The sequence below is a fragment of the Bos grunniens genome, chromosome 8, assembly GCF_055505025.1.
Source record: "Bos grunniens cultivar Pamir isolate PY7600 chromosome 8, Bosgru_T2T1.0, whole genome shotgun sequence".
In the NCBI taxonomy this organism is placed as follows: Eukaryota; Metazoa; Chordata; class Mammalia; order Artiodactyla; family Bovidae; genus Bos; species Bos grunniens.
Genome location: NC_141172.1, coordinates 6,815,603 through 6,829,073, shown reverse-complemented (window position 1 = coordinate 6,829,073; position 13,471 = coordinate 6,815,603). Strand labels below are relative to the sequence as shown.

Below are 13,471 nucleotides of genomic sequence, written 5' to 3'. Positions count from 1 at the left end.
TTATCTGTTTTAATTCTAAAGATCTTAGGACTCTTGTATAATTCAGAAAGCCTGAGATTTAAAAGGAGACAATAAAGAGGAAAAAAAAGACTGAAAAGATTCAGAACTAACCTGTCTTCTTACTTTTATTTCAGTTCAGCAAAATCTCCCTACTTGTGCTTCATACATACATTGCTCATATTGTGGAATGGTATTTTTCCATTTAGCAAAAGTATTTGCTTCCTTATTCCATTTGACCCAGAAGAGCAGATTTTAGACCTTCTCCCCGCTCTCCTTTTTCTTCCAGAAAACTAGGAGCTGCTGAGAAATGGTGGCAGTTTGTGTGACCTTCCCCTAGAGTGGGGCAGTAGAGAACCTACTACCCCAGATAATGATTTTAAGGAGACCCTTATGTATCCTTGAGATGTGAGGGCTACTGTCTAGGTTTGAAAGAGAACATCTCCTAACTCTTCTGGTTAGAATACAGGAATGAAGAGAGATCTCAACTGGCCTTGTTCCCCTGTAGTCTCTGCAGTTGTTGTTGTTTTTTCTGTTTTATCATCTAGTATATTTTGTTTTCTTAGAAGGATTAAAACATAATTTCAGTCGACATCTCCTCACTGCATATAGCTCTTGAGAAAGCTCCATGGTAGAATGGTGGCTCTTTGCTGCTGCTGCTCCGCTGCCCAGGTTTCAGAAATATCAGAGAGGAATGTGGAGACATTTATGTTTTTTTATATAAGGATGAGCCCAGAGGATGCTTTTGAGGAAATACAGGTGATTGGAGGATGAGGCTTTTTGATGGAAGATCAGGGCCAAAGGTAGGAGGCCAGGTCATGAATGACCTCATTGTTCAGTTGCTGTCATGTCAGACTCTTTGCCACCCCATGGATTGCAGCAAACCAGTGAATGACCTCATTCATAAGCAAGTAAAGTGTTTAGACTTCATTCTGTTAGTGACGGGAAGTCATTGCTAGGTTTTAAAATAGGAGGCGACATGATCTGATTGGGTCTGTGGTGTAATGGTCACCGAGTTAATTCTGTTTTGGGTGTGGCATGGTTGGGAGATCTTGACGGATCCTTGGGAAATAAACATAGGTTTTATTTTTATTTTTTTTTCTTTTTAATTTCATTTTATTTTTAAACTTTACAATATTGTGTTAAACATAGGTTTTAAAAGGAACCAGGCTATTGGGAATGGTGGGAGTTTGCACAAAGTGTTTGACCTGCCTCCCTGTTTCTGAAGGAGGACTTTAAAAGCCCTGCTAGTAATGCTTTTCCCAGCAAAGGTTGGTCTGTTCTTCTGCACACAGTTCTTCCAGGAGTCAGGTCTTCGCTAAGTCTTAGACTTTAATATATTAGTATTTGTTCCTTTCCAGATCTCCCTGGAGAGTTCTTGGCTCCATTCTTTCCTTGGGGTCTGCTCTGCCTTGCACTTTGACAAAATAAAACTGGGATCCTCAGTTCTTGCCCCTTCTCCAGGAAGGGAACCTGAGGGACATTTGGCCCAAAGATCTGTGTTTAGTTCCAGGGTTCAGAATGATGATTTATCACTCCAGTCCACCTTCAATTTGCCTCTCACAAGGAGGTGTTTTGTATGAAGCTGGTACCACATTTCTGTAGATCTGTCAAAATGTGATTCTGGCTGGTTATAAACATAACAATTATAATACTTTAGTTCTCATGCCTAAAAGCAATAAAGCTTTCAATAAATGTGCATTTAAATTCCAGTCTTGGTACCCATTTCCCCCCCTACCTTGTGAGCTTGTGTTTAAAGCCAGTTATGTTCATATGTTTGCAGTGTAACTTGCCATTCAGTATTTCTTTTCAGTATAGCACTAGATGTCAAATGAAATTTTTCCTTATTTTCCTTACAGACGGTTTTTTATCACAGAGGTGTGTCAATTTTCTTATAACCCTTCTTTTTGACTTGAATCTGTTTGACTTGACTTAAGCAGACTTCTGTACTTGGCACTTACATTTTGGGCATTTCCACTGGAAGTTTTTTTCCGGGGCTAGAGATGAGGACACATCACATTACAGGTGGAAAGAAATGTAAATGGCTGAAACTAATAAAAAGTACATGTACAGAGGAAGGGAAGAAAATAGTGTGAAGAAAGTAAAAGTTGAAAATTAGGTGGTTAGCAGGTAAGACAGAGCAGTCTGAATAAGAGGTTTAGTTAAGAGGTGATTATTAAGACTATAGAATAAAGTTGCTTAGACAGCACCTCTTAGAACCACCACCTGTGGCTGTAATGCACTGACTTTGACTTTGAAGACGTTTAGTGTCTGTAATAGATTATTTGGTTCAGTTCAGTTGCTCAGTTGTGTCCGACTCTTTGTGACCCCACGGATTGCAGCATACCAGACTTCCCTGTCCATCACCAACTCCCAGAGCTTGCTCAGACTCATGTCTGTCGAGTAGATGATGCATCCAACCGTCTCATCCTCTTATCGTCCCCATCTCCTCCCACCTTCAATCTTTCCCAGCATCAGGGTCTTTTCCAATGAGTTGGTTCTTCACATCAGTGGCCAGAGTATTGGAGTTTCAGATTTAGCATCAGTCCTTCCAATGAATATTCAGGACTGATTTCCTTTAGGATGGGCTGGTTGGATCTCTTTGCAGTCCAAGGGACTCTTAAGAGTCTTCTCCAACACCACAGTTCAAAAGCATCAATTCTTCTGCGCTCAGTTTTCTTTATAGAAAAGAAATTATTTGGTGAGTGCTTTTCAAAGTGTGGTCCTGGCATAACAGCATCCCATCACTGGTACTGGTTAGGAATGCATATTATTGAGCCCACCCCAGACTTGAACCAGAATCTCTGGTGGTGGGCCCAGTAACTCTGACGGTTCAGGCCCAAGTGTTAGAGAAAATATGGCTCTGGCTCATTAGCGCTAGGAAATTATGCTAGTTACATACTGTGGTGCTGGAGAAGACACTTGAGAATCCCGTGAATAGCAAAGAGATCAAACAAGTCAATGCTAAAGGAAATCAACCCTGAATATTCATTGGAAGGACTGATGCTGAAGCTTCAGTATTTTGGCCACCTGATGCAAAGAGCTGACTCATTGGATTCTGGTGGGAAAGATGCCCTGATGCTGGTGGGAAAGATTGAGGCCTAGAGGAGAAAGAGGCAACAGAGGATAAGATGGTTGGATGGCATCACTTACTCAATGGACGTGAGACTGAGCAAATTCTGGGAGATGGTGAAGAACAGGGAAGCCTGGCATGCTGCAGTTCATGGGGTCACAAAAGAGTTGGACAGAACTGAGCGATTGAACAATGACAATGTAATTGAGTACTCTGTTTTAGAGATCCCTTCTCTTCTTTTTTGCTCTGGTAATCCTTATTTGTAGCTATAATTTCAATGAAAAAAAATTCCAAAGACTTGATGTTGTATTGAGTGTTATGTGTTCAGGTTCCACTTGGTGAGCAGCTTGCACTTTCTATAGCTTTACAGTTCTCAGCCTTTCTCTGTAGTTTTTATACGGACAGTGTAAGTATACCCTCTTTCTCTTTCTTTAGGTTTTTAATCAGGACATATGCAGGTCAGGAAACAGTTAGAACTGGACTTGGAACAACAGACTGGTTCCAAATAGGAAAAGGAGTACGTCAAGGCCGTATATTGTCACCCTGCTTATTTAACTTCTATGCAGAGTACATCATGAGAAACGCTGGGCTGGAAGAAGCACAAGCTGCAATCAAGATTGCCGGGAGAAATCTCAATAACCTCAGATATGCAGATGACACCACCCTTATGGCAGAAAGTGAAGAGGAACTAAAAAGCCTCTTGATGAAAGTGAAAGAGGAGAGTGAAAAAGTTGGCTTAAAGCTCAACATTCTGAAAACTAAGATCATGGCATCTGGTCCCATCACTTCATGGGAAATAGATGGAAACAGTGTCAGACTTTATTTTTGGGGGCTCCAAAATCATTGCAGATGGTGATTGTATCCATGAAATTAAAAGACGCTTACTGCTTGGAAGGAAAGTTATGACCAACCTAGACAACATATTCAGAAGCAGAGACAAGTATGCCAACTTTGCCAACAAAGTTCTGTCTAGTCAAGGCTATGGTTTTTCCAGTAGTCATGTATAGGTGTGAGAGTTGGACTGTGAAGAAAGCTGAATGCCAAAGAATTGATGCTTTTGAACTGTGGTGTTGGAGAAGACTCTTGAGAGTCCCTTGGACTGCAAGGAGATCCAGCCAGTCCGTTCTAAAGGAGATCGGTCCTGGGTGTTCTTTGGAAGGAATGATGCTAAAGCTGAAACTCCAGTACTTTGGCCACCTCATGAGAAGAGTTGACTCATTGGAAAAGACCCTGATGCTGGGAGGGATTGAGGGCAGGAGGAGAAGGGGACAACAGAGGATGAGATGGTTGGATGGCATCACCGACTCAATGGATGTGAGTTTGAGTGAACTCCGGGAGTTGGTGATGCATAGAGAGGCCTAGCGTGCTGCAATTCATGGAGTCACAAAGAGTCGGACACGACTGAGCAATGGAACTGAACTGAACTGATGCCTCTTTAGATTTCCATGTGGAAATGTGTGTGTGGTTTTAGGAATTGAAATTTAGTTGAAAGATATACAAAGAAGAGAGTCTTTTTTTTTTTTTCCTTTGGTCTCCCAGAGCCACGGCGTGTGCTTGTCAGCCTCCCTTCCCTGCTGCCTGGTCTCTGGCCGCCTGTGTCTGCCTCCCAGGCCTTCATGGCCCTTCTTTTCCTCCTCCCCTTGCTGCTGCTAAGTCACTTCAGTCGTGTCCGACTCTGTGCGACCCCATAGGCAGCAGGGATTCTCCAGGCAAGAACACTGGAGTGGGTTGCCATTTCCTTCTCCAATGCATGAAAGTGAAAAGTCAAAGTGAAGTCGCTCAGTCGTGTCCGACCCTCAGCGACCCCATGGACTGCAGCCTACCAGGCTCCTCCATCCATGGGATTTTCCAGGCAAAAGTACTGGAGTGGGGTGCCATTGCCTTCTCCAGAAGAGAGTCTTGATAGTAATTAAAATAGAGAATTGATGGAAAACATTTTATTAAGGTTTTCTTTTGAATTTATGATATGAGAAGAGAAAATCCTTAGAGATATGCATTTCATGATCTAACTAAAGTTAATATTTAAAAGTTATTTTTGAGTGGTTTAGTGGTATAAAATACCTTCAAAGATACACAGTCTGCCTGTCATCCTTGTCCCTCAGCCAGTGGTTCTCTACCCCTGAGTCAGCCAATGTTGTTTGCCTATCCTTTTATACACATGTGCACACACACAGACATTTATAAATATATTACTGTTAAAGTATATTTATTTTTTGCCATGCTGCTGCTGCTGCTGCTGCTAAGTCCCTTCAGTCGTGTCCGACTCTGTGCAACCCCATAGACGGCAGCCCACCAGGCTCCGCCGTCCCTGGGATTCTCCAGGCAAGAAACCTGGAGTAGGTTGCCATTTCCTTCTCCAATGCAGGAAAGTGAAAAGTGAAAGTGAAGTTGCTCAGTCGTGTCCGACTCTTCGAGATCCCATGGACTGCAGCCCACCAGCCATAAACAGTAGCATGTCATGCCTTTTATGATGGACAGTTACATTTTTTGAAATCTTTTGCTGCTGCACTGTGGTCAGTGTATATGTATACCACACGTGCATGCATATACACATACACATCTAACCTTCACACGTGTTAATGTATCAACATATCTATAGCGTAAGTTTCTAGAAGTTTACTAGCCATGTCACCAAGAGTATATGCCTGTGCAGTTTTGTCAAGCTGTATCAGTTTGAACTCCCACCAGCAGTGCAAGAAGGTGCTTATTTCTCCACAGCATCACCAACAAATTATTTTGAATTTTTGCCAGTGTGGTTGGTAGAAAGTAATTTCTGAGCATAGTTTTAATTATGTATCATGTTGATCATCTGTTTATTTGTTTTCCTTTCCCATGAATTTCTATCGGTTGACTCAGACGGTAAAGAATCTGCCCATAATGCCAGAGACCCAGGTTCGATCCCTGGGTTGGAAAGATCCCCTGGAGAAGGGAATGACAACTGACTCCAGTATTCTTGCCTGGGAAATCCCATGGACACAGGAGCCTGGCTACAGTCCATGGGGTCGCAAAAAGTTGTACACTACTGAGTGAATAACCGTTTCTTTTATTCCATGAATTGCTGGTAGCTTTTGAGTATACCTCTCTAACTTTTATTTACTCAACCAATATTCTTTGAAGAACTTCTCTCTGGCACTTTGTGAGCCTGAGAGAGAACAGATTGAAAAATTTGCTGTGGGGTCGATTTTTGTTTTTGGAACTGAATTTTTAACTATTTGCTTAAAAATATATCATTTTGGAAGCATTAAAAATAAATAAATTTTCAACAGAGTTAACAGTTTAACAGCAACCCAAAAATAAATTAAAAAATGAAGCCACCCAACAGTTACAAACTACTGGGCGTAAAATAGGTAAGCAGCAAGCACTTACTGTGCAGCACACTGAACTATGTCTAATATCTTGCAATAACCTATAATGGGAAATAACCTGAAAAAATATATATAACTGAATTACTTTGCTGTACACCTACAGCTAACACAACATTGTAAATCAACTGTATTTCAACAGTAACAACAAAAAAATGAAACCAGCTGCTCAGTAGTTTTACTTAAATGCTAAATGCTAGCCTAGTTCTAGAACTGAAAATGACTTGTCTTTCTAGAAGTATATGTTTTGAATATGTAATGAGATTTCTTTTCTCGTGGCGTTGAAGAATTGATTTTACTACTTTATTGTCAGACCTTTCATGTACTAAGTGTGATCAGGGATTTTTCGATGCAATCTGGCACAGGAATTCAGATTGGCACTTGAGCTTTGTACCGCAAATATCCCTTTTCCTTATCTGCTGTTATATATCAAATAGATGAGATTTTTTTCAAGTGAAGATTGAATTGTTTTCTCACATTTATTGTGAACTGGCAGAAAAATGAGGATCTTTCTTTGAGACAGTTAGCTTTGGCTGGATAGAAAATATTCCTCTTTGTCTTACTTCCTTGTCCTTTTTACTTTGATTTTTAAAACTAGGTACAAATGCAAAATCCAAAAATAAATTTAGGATGAATTAAAATTCTGGTTGAATTAAGATACTATAATTTAGTTATATGGCATTTGACATTAAACGTAAATAATCTTTTTAAAAATTTTTATTTAATTATTAATTGAAGGATAATTGCTTTACAGAATTTTCCTGTTTTCTATCAAATCTCAACATGAATCAGCCATAGGTATACATATATCCCCTCCCTTTTGAACCAGCCTCTCATCTTCCTCCCCACCCCACCCTTCTAGGTTGATACAGAGCAGCTGTTTGAGTTTCCTGAGACATATAGCAAATTTCTGTTGGCTGTCTGTTTTATATATGTAATGTAAGTTTCCATGTTACTCTCTCCATACATCTCACCCTCTCCTGACCTCTCCCCATGACCATAAGTCTGTTCTCTATGTCTGTTTCTCCTTTGCTGCCCTGCAAATAAATTCTTCTGTACCATTTTTTCCAGATTCCGTATATGTGCATTAGTATACAATATTTATCTTTCTCTTTCTGACTTACTTCATTCTGTATAATAGGCTGTAGGTTCATCCACCTCATCAGAACTGACTCAAATGCTGCCTTTTTGATGGCTGGGTAATATTCCATTGTGTATATGTACCACAACTTCTTTATCCATTCATCTGTTGATGGACATCTAGATTGCTTCCATGTTCTAGCTATTGTAAATCGTGCTGCAATGAACAATGGAATACATGTGCCTTTTTCAGTTTTGGTTTCCTCAGGGTATATACCTAGGTTTGGGATTGCTGGGTCATATGGTGCTTTTATTCTTAGTTTTTTAAGGAATCTCCATGCCATCTTCCATAGTGGTTGTATCAGTTTACATTCCCACCAACAGTGCAAGAGGGTTCCCTTTTCTCCACACCCTCTCCAGCATTTATTGTTTGTAGACTTTTGGATGATGGCCATTCTGACTGGTGTGAGGTGATATCTCTCTCTAGTTTTGATTTGCATTTCTCTAACAATGAGCAGTGTGTTTGTTAGCCATCTGTATGTCTTCTTTGGAGAAATGTCTGTTTAGGTCTTTTCCCCACTTTTTATTGGGTTGTTTGTTTTTCTTGTATTGAGTTGTATGAGCTGCTTGTATGTTTTGGAAATTAATCCTTTGTCAGTTTTTCATTTGCTATTATTTTCTCCCATTCTGAGGGTTGTCTTTTCACCTTGCTTATAGTTTCCTTTGCTGTGCAAAAGCTTTTAAGTTTAATCAGGTCCCACTTGTTTACCTTTGTTTTTATTTCCATTACTCTAGGAGGTGAGTCATAGAGGATCTTGCTTTGATTTATGTCATCAAGTGTTCTGCCTGTGTTTTCCTCTGAGTTTTCTAGTTTCTGTCCTTGTATTTAGGTCTTTAATCCATTTTGAGTTCATCTTTGTGTATGGTGTTAGGAAGTGTTCTAATTTCATTCTTTTACATGTGGCTGTCCAGTTTTCCCAGCACCACTTACTGAAGAGGCTGTCTTTGCCCCATTGTGTATTCTTGGCTCCTTTGTCAAAAATAAGGTGCCCATAGGTGCATGAATTTATTTCTGGGCTTTCTATCTTGTTCCATTGGTCTGTATTTCTGTTTTTGTGCCAATACCATACTATCTTCATGACTGTAGCTTTGTGGTATAATCTGAAGTCAGGAACGTTGATTCCTCCAACTCCATTCTTCTTTCTCAACACTGCTTTGGCTCTTCAGGGTCTTTTGTGTTTCCATATGAATTGTGAAATTTTTTATTCTAGTTCTGTGAAAAATGCCTTTGGTAGTTTGATAGGGATCACACTGAATCTGTAAATTGCGTTTGGTAGTATAGTCATTTCCCCAATATTGATTCTTCCTACCCAGGATCATGGAATATCTCTCCATCAGTTTGTGTCATCTTTGATTTCTTTCATCAGTGTCTTATAATTTTCTGTGTACAATTCTTTTGTCTCCTTAGGTATTCCTAGATATTCCTAGATATTTTGTCTCCTTAGGTATTCCTAGATATTTTATTCTTTTTGTTGCAGTGGTGAATGGGATTGATTCCTTAATTTCTTTCTGATTTTTCATTGTTAGTATATAGAAATACAAGTGATCTCTGTGTATTGATTTTGTATCCTGTGACTTTGCTAAATTTACTAATTAGCTCTAGTAATTTTCTGATAGTATCTTTAGGGTTTTCTACATACAGTATCATGTCATCTGCAAACAGTGAGAGCTTTACTACTTCTTTTCTGATCCAGATTCCTTTTATTTCTTTCTCTTCTCTGATATTACTTGTTGCTTTTCCCTTGCTGCTTTTAATATTCTTTCTTTGTGTTTAGTCTTTGTTAGATTGATTAGTATGTGTCTTGGCGTGTTTCTCCTTGGGTTTATCCTGTATGGGACTCTTTGCACCTTTTGGACTTGATTGACTATTTTCTTTTCCATGTTGGGGAAATTTTCAACTATAATCTCTTCAAAAATTTTCTCATACCCTTTCTTTTTCTCTTCTTCTGGGATCCCTATAATTCACATTTTGGTGTGTTTGATATTGTCCCAGAGGTCTCTGAGACTATCATCAGTTCTTTTCATTCTTTTTACTTTATTCGCTCTTCAGAAGTTATTTCCACCATTTTATCTTCCAGCTCACTGATTTGTTCTTCTGCTTCAGATATTCTGCTATTGATTCCTTCTAGAGTATTTTTAATTTCAGTAATTGTGTTTGTCTGTGTATGTTTATTCTTTTAAATCTTCTAGGTCTTTGTTAATTCTTGCATTTTCTCCATTTTGTTTTCAAGGTTTTTGATCATCTTTACTGTTATTATTCTGAATTCTTTTTCCAGAAGTTTGCCTACTTCCTCTTCATTTATTTGGACTTCTGTGTTTCTAGTTTGTTCCTTCATCTGTGCAGTATTTCTCTGCCTTTTTTTTTTTTTAACTAACTGAGGTCTCCTTTTCCCAGGCTTCAGGGTTGAATTCTTACTTCCTTTTGGTTTCTTCCCCCCTAAGATTGATGCAGTAGTTTGTGTAAGCTTCGTATAGGATGAGATTTATGCTGAGTTTTTTGTGTTTTTTCTCTTATGGGTGAGGCTCAGGGAGGTGGTAATCCTGTCTGCTGATGGTTGGGTTTGTATTTGTTTTGTGTGTTGTTTAGACGAGGTGTCCTGCACAGGGTGCTACTGTTGGTTGGTCTTGTGTTCAAGTGGTTTCCTTTGTGTGAGTTCTTACCATTTGATACTCCCTAGGGTTAGTTCTCTGGTAGTCTAGGGTCTTGGATTCAGTACTGTCACTCCAAAGGCTCAGGGCTTGATCTCTGGTCAGGAAGGAAGATTCCACAAGTGGTTAGTTATGGCATTAAGTGAGATTAAAACACATAGCCCAAAACGAGAAACCAAAGATGAACCCCAAACAAATGGCAGTTAAAAAATCAGGCATATGATAATTAAAATAATGGAATATACACATATACATCCATAAGCAAAATCAAAACAGTCCAACAAAAATAAAGTGCAATAGATTGACCCAGCAAATAAAGGAAACCAAAAATTATATCTACTAATTAAGAACCAAAGTAACTAAAACACAAACTGGAAAACAAAACTAAAGCAAGGTGCCAAGTGGGGGATAAAGCAATGAAAGCAAAACTAACAAATGAGAGGAAAGGAAAGAAAGAAAAGAAAGAATAGATATGCAAAGTTAAATAAAAGTAGATAAAGAACATATATATAACGTTAAAGATTGACTGCAAGGGGAAAATCAAACGAATAAATATAGAAAAAATAATAAGTTTAGAAATAAATATAGAAAAGAATAAATATAGAAAAAATAATAAGTTTTAAAAACTAAGAATTAAAATTAGAAATTAAAAAAGAAAAAAAGAAGAGGGGGAAAAAAAAGGAAAACTCCACAGAACTGCAAAAGACAACATAGAAGCATGTAACAACAAGATATAGTGTGCTTGGGGAAAAAAAAAAAAACAACCTCAAAAGCTTAATTAGATTTCACAGTGCCAATAAAATCGACAACTACAACAGAGTTGGGGGTGGGAGAAGAAGTAAAGAAAAAAAAATCCAAAAGAAACTACAGAACCAGTCAAAACATAAGAGTAATAAATGTTTTTCTTGAGTCACTGCTGTCAGCGTCCTTTCCCTCGGTGGGAGTCTCAGTCCCCCTCACCTCCCTAGGATGCCCTCCAACACTGTGCTGGCCTCTGGACCTGCTGTGGGGCAGCTCAGATTTTAATCTGGTCCTACTCCTGTGTGTTCTTGACTCCAATGTCCACAGCTATCAGAACTAGTGAGTTTTCTTTTGTGGGAGTGCTCAGTGTCCTTTTACATATTCCATAGGCACAGAATCTGCCTGGTTGATCGTCTGGATTTAATCTGCAGCTTGTACAGCTGGTGGGAAGGTTTTGGGTCTTCTTCCTTAGTCACACTGCCTCTGGGTCGTCCACTGGGGTTTGCTCCTGAGGCTGCCCTGGAAGACTTGGGTTTGCCCCTGTGAGGGCCAGGTGTGGAGGTGGTGCAGCTGCTTGGGTCACAGGGGTTCTGGCAGCACCAGGTGAGTTGGCAGCTAGGGCAGCAGGAAATATAGTGCTCTAGAAGGGTATGGCTGGAGAAGGCAGTGACACCCCACTCCAGCACTCTTGCCTGGAAAATCCCATGGACAGAGGAGCCTGGTGGGCTGCAGTCCACAGGGTTGCGAAGAGTCAGACAGGACTGAGCGACGTCACTTTCACTTTTCACTTTCATGCATTGGAGAAGGAAATGGCAACCCACTCCAGTGTTCTTGCCCGGAGAATCCCAGGGACGGGGGAGCCTGGTGGACTGCCGTCTGTGGGGTCACATAGAGTCAGACATGACTGAAGTGACTTAGCAGCAGCAGCAGAAGGGTATGGCAACCAGTATTGGCCAATACACTCCAGTACTCTTGCCTGGAGAACCCCCCTAACAGAGAAGCCTGGCAGGCCATAGTCCACAGGGTCACAAAGAGCTGGGCACGACTGAAGCAACCCTGCGTGCATAGATGCAAGACTTTTTCTTTTTTGCCTGTGACAGCTCTGCCCCAGTGAGAGTTGAGCATGAAGGTGGCATAGCTGCTTGGGTTGTGGGGACCCTGGCGGTGCCAGGTGTACAGGGACAGAGGACTCCTCAGCTGCAGGAGTTATGGCCCTATCAGTCTTTTTTTGAGCCTCTTGTAGCTGGTCATGAGATGGCCTCTTTGGGCTCCCTTACCTGGGGCCCTTCTCTGTAGATCGGCGCATCAGTCACTTAAAGGGGCACCCTGGGTGGGGTCCTACTCTGTAGTTCAGCACATCAGTCACTTAAAGGGGCACCCTGGGTGGGGTCCTACTCTGTAGTTCAGCACATCAGTCACTTAAAGGGGCACCCTGGGTGGGGTCCTGCTCTGTAGTCTGGTGCATCAGGTGCTTGGCAGCCCAGCCTCTCTGTTGTTCAGCTGCTGATGCTGGCGTGTGGGGAGAGAGAGGCTATGGTGATGCCTACACCCCCTACGCGTGACTCAGCAGTATCACCTTGCTTCCATGGCTGCCTGGCTTTCCTCCACAGGCATTTCCCACCACAGTCTCCTCCCTCACATCTGCTTGGTCTGTCTCTCCACAGTCAACAGCAGCCCTTGTCCTGGGGTTGCTCCACAATCCCTAGGTTCAGCTCCCAACCACTGCACCTTCTAGGGATGCAGGTCCCTGTCCAGGGTCTGTATGGCTGCAGCAAGGACTGCCTGATTCTCATTCCATTTAGGCTGCCACAGATCAGCTGTTTCACTCTCAGCCTTAAACGTTTCTCCTCTGACTCAGACAGTTGCCCCAGTGTGGGGATTGGACCCCTGCTTCAGTTCCCCCACCAGCCGAAGGCAGGTCCAGTCCTAATCCTGATAACACTCCTGTTTTTCCCGTAGTTCCTTCATCCTACCGAGTTTTGCGTGGTTCTGTATATTCTTTTCCACTGGTCAGGTTCTCCTGACCGCTCTCTGCTGGTGGTCTGCATGCACTTCTGTGTCTGAAGGTGTATTCCTGATGTATCCATGGAGAGAGATGTACTCCGCATCCACCTACTCCTCCACCATCTTGTTCTCAGCTGCATCATCTTTTATGTCCATGCACTTGTAGAATCTTCTCAGCTTTCCCACAAGTGAGCGTATCCTCAGTGAAGAAACAATGATGGATATTGCAAACTTCCCTTTTATGTCTCATAGATTATGCTTGTTCCTCTGAGTGTCCAGAAGTCTCTGGTGGAGGCGTGGGTCGGCAGTGGCCTGCTGCAGGGTTGGGGGCACTGAGTCTGTAATCTTTTTTAAAATGGTGTTTTATGGTTGGTTGTGTCTTGTGAGTTTGTTTTTGTTTAGTCGCTAATTGGTGTCTGATTCTTTTGTGACCTCATGGACTTTTGTTTGCCAGGCTCCTCTGTCCATGGGATTTCTCAGACAAGAGTACTGGAGTGGGTTGCCA

The 13,471-nt window shown here is 41.3% G+C and overlaps 1 protein-coding gene and 1 long non-coding RNA gene across 7 annotated transcripts in view; both read left to right on the top strand.

Annotated features, from left to right (window-relative positions):
• The window catches only part of XKR6 (XK related 6), a 309,158-nt gene that overhangs the window by 50,428 nt on the left and 245,259 nt on the right, over positions 1-13,471 (top strand). The gene's annotated exons all lie outside the window — the stretch shown is intronic.
• LOC147366610 (uncharacterized) overlaps positions 1-13,471 on the top strand; it is a 97,739-nt gene that overhangs the window by 48,304 nt on the left and 35,964 nt on the right. The window lies entirely within an intron of this gene.